This window comes from Nomascus leucogenys, chromosome 4, assembly GCF_006542625.1.
Source record: "Nomascus leucogenys isolate Asia chromosome 4, Asia_NLE_v1, whole genome shotgun sequence".
In the NCBI taxonomy this organism is placed as follows: Eukaryota; Metazoa; Chordata; class Mammalia; order Primates; family Hylobatidae; genus Nomascus; species Nomascus leucogenys.
In genome coordinates this window covers 112,667,971-112,671,428 of record NC_044384.1, presented here as the reverse complement: position 1 = coordinate 112,671,428, position 3,458 = coordinate 112,667,971, and positions in this window count along the sequence as shown.

Genomic DNA, 3,458 nt, shown 5'->3' with positions numbered 1-3,458 from the left:
GCTCAGTGCCTGGCCGACCACAGGGTCAGGGAGCAGCGAGTGTGGTGAGCCACACCGCTGGTACTGTCCATGCCTGGGCTTGGTCTGGAGTGGGGATCAGGCTTGGGAGATTCCTCCTCTGGCACTTTTCTGGAGCTAGATGGGTACCTGAAGACAGAAGCAGGAGCTGCAGGCAGGGCCCTGGGGATGGCTCTTGATCGTGCCTTCCATCTTCCCTTCTCTCTCTCCAGGGTAGGTGGGCACACCTGAGGTGCATCTGTGAGCAGTGGGCACACCAGAGTCAATATCATCTGCATTTTTCAGCCAATAGACACATGAAAAAATGCTCATCACTGGCCATCAGAGAAATGCAAATCAAAATCACAATGAGATACCATCTCATACCAGTTAGAATGGCGATCATTAAAAAGTCAGGAAACAACAGGTGCTGGAGAGGATGTGGAGAAATAGGAACACTTTTACACTGTTGGTGGGACTGTAAACTAGTTCAAACTAGTTGGTGGGAAGACAGTGTGGCAATTCCTCAAGGATCTAGAACTAGAAATACCATTTGACCCAGCCATCCCATTACTGGGTATATACCCAAAGGATTATAAATCATGCTGCTATAAAAACACATGCACACGTATGTTTATTGCGGCACTATTCACAGTAGCAAAGACTTGGAACCAACCCAAATGTCCATCAATGATAGACTAGATTAAGAAAATGTGGCACATATACACCATGGAATACTATGCAGCCATAAAAAAGGATGAGTTCATGTCCTTTGTAGGGACGTGGATGAAGCTGGAAACCATCATTCTCAGCAAACTATCGCAAGGACAAAAAACCAAACACCGCATGTTCTCACTCATAGGTGGGAATTGAACAGTGAGAACACTTGGACATAGGAAGGGGAACATCACACACCGGGGCCTGTCGTGGGGTGGGGGGAGGGGGGAGGGATAGCATTAGGAGATATACCTAATGTAAATGACGTGTTAATGGGTGCAGCACACCAACATGGCATATGTATACATATGTAACAAACCTGCACGTTGTGCATATGTACCCTAGAACTTAAAGTATAATTAAAAAATATATATATATATATATCACCTGCATTTTCAGCAGCAGAAGGAAGTGGAGCTTACTTCTCCAGTCGACTTGCCACTGAACACTTGGTTGCTAAAAAAGAATCCTTTAAAACCGTTTGATGTTTTGGACTAAATAAAGCTATGCTCCCACTCCAATTGAGCTTATAATGGAGTCTAATTTTATAAAGAAGCCAATTAATGGCTTTGTAAATATAAAAGAAAGGATCCCTGCCTTTTTCTCTCGACCAAAAGGCCGCAGAAGTAAGTCCTGTAAAAATGTCAAATTTTGCTCTAAAGAATGGCAGGACTTCTTCGATGAGAATAACAGGAAATGACTCACAGAGGGCACCCTGAGGCCACACAGCCATACAAAGGGGCCCCCTGCGCAGTAATGCCTGGCTGCTGGCCCCGGCCAACTGCAGAGAGGAAAGTGCCCCGCCCACGATGGAGGATGCTGCCCATCTCCTCTAGGCAGGGGCTTCTCGGTGGGGCCCCAGGGACTGCTGGCATGCTGGCTTGTAGAGATGAACAACACGTGAAGCTGAGAGCTGAGGAGAGTCAGGATTTGATGCCTCAAGGAAAACTCATCTAGAAATAATGCTAAATTACCCACACAGAACTATCAGTCTAAAGACTATTACCTGTATTGGACTCTCTCTAGCTCTCATCTCCATCCCACTGGGCAAGTTGGGTAGGGTTTATTGCAGAGCAGGTGAAGTTCTGGAAGATGCCTCTCCTAATTTCTTGTGGACTAACTCAGGCCTGAATCTTTTATTCTGCCATCTAGCTCCTATCTGCCTCCCTTGTACTTCCCTTCTTCCTTTTCTCCTCTAACCCTTTTTTCCTATTCCCTCCTCTATCCCTGGGCTCTGCCCCATCCAAGATCTCATTGAGCTTGGGGGCTCCACCCTGGACTTCCCTGATCTTCTAGTGATGGGTCAGAAGATATTCAGAGGGAACATACCAGTGCAACCATAGCATTGTTAAAATATAGAACTTTTTCCATAGCAGTGGTTAAATGGCAGCCACAGTGAGCCTCAGTATTAATCAGGAAGCAGAATCTGTCTCAGATGGTTCAGGAAACTTTAGTAAAGTGACTATTTCCAGAAGTATAGATGGAGTTACATTAATTTTCTGTGCTATGTAACAAATCACCCCAATACATTGCAGCTTAAAGCAACAAATATTTATTATCTCTCACAGTTTCCAAGAAGTGAGAATTTGAGAGTGACTTAGCTGGGTGGTTCTGGCACAGGGTCTCTCTCACAAGGTTGTCGTCAAGCTGTCTGCAGGGGCTACAGTCATCTCAAGTCATCTCAAGACTTGCCCAGGGGCTGCAGGAGCTGTTTCCAAGCTCGGAATTGTTAACAAACTGCAGTTCCTTGCTGGCTATTAGTTAGACTTCATTTTTTTTTGCCATGGGGGCCTCTCCATAGGGCTACTCACAACCTGGTGGCCTGCCTTCCCCAGAGTGAATGATCCAACAGAAAGCAAGCCAGAGGGCAGTCAAGACAGAAGTCTCAGTCTGACACCCCCATCACTACTGCTGTCTGCCTCAAACCAAGGCATACAAAACAAACCAGGGATGATGTGGGAGAGACTATTCAAAGGGATGAATAGCAGGAGGCAAAGACCAGCAGGGGCCATCCCAAAGGCTGGCTATCCAGGAGTTAAGGATGTTAGGCACTCAGAGACTAGCAATAGCAGGAAACCATTTCCATCCTTAGACTGGAAGGGGAAAAGGGAAGACAGCATTGCTAGAGCCCAGGAAAGCTGGAATAATGGAAAAGGAGTGCAGGACAGGATTTGTAGCGTTGGAGGAATATATCCACTGCTAGAAACACAGCCTGGAGCAGAGAGGGAGCAGGGAAGAAAAATCCTGACTGCTTCTCTTCCTTCCCTTCTATCTCTTGGTGGTGCCTCCCACTGACTTAACCCAACTGGAAGTCAGTCAGCAAGGAAGTCCAGCTGATGCAGCCTGAAAGGATCTGTCTCTGTGGACACAGGTCAAGGAAGAGAAAAACAGATAATGGATCTGAGGTGGGAGTGTGGGTAAATGGATTCTAACCAGCACCCCTAAGTGTTCCCTGGCCGCCCGAGCTGCCTGGCTCCTCTCCTGATGCCCTCACCCCCAAAATGTCCTGGGATCCAACCTCTAAAGGGCGACACCCAGCTACATCTCTAATCCAGCCACCCACTGCCTTCCTTTTGGCCAATCTCAAGGACCCTCTCCAGCACTCAGTGACATTCCATTCTGTTTGGTCAGTGCCCAAGCCTCACCAGAGATTAAATATTTTTAAATATCACCTCCGGCTAAAACAGACAGCAAAGGAAATAATTTTAACTAAAGCAGAGAAGGATGGCCCAGTGACAGTCAAA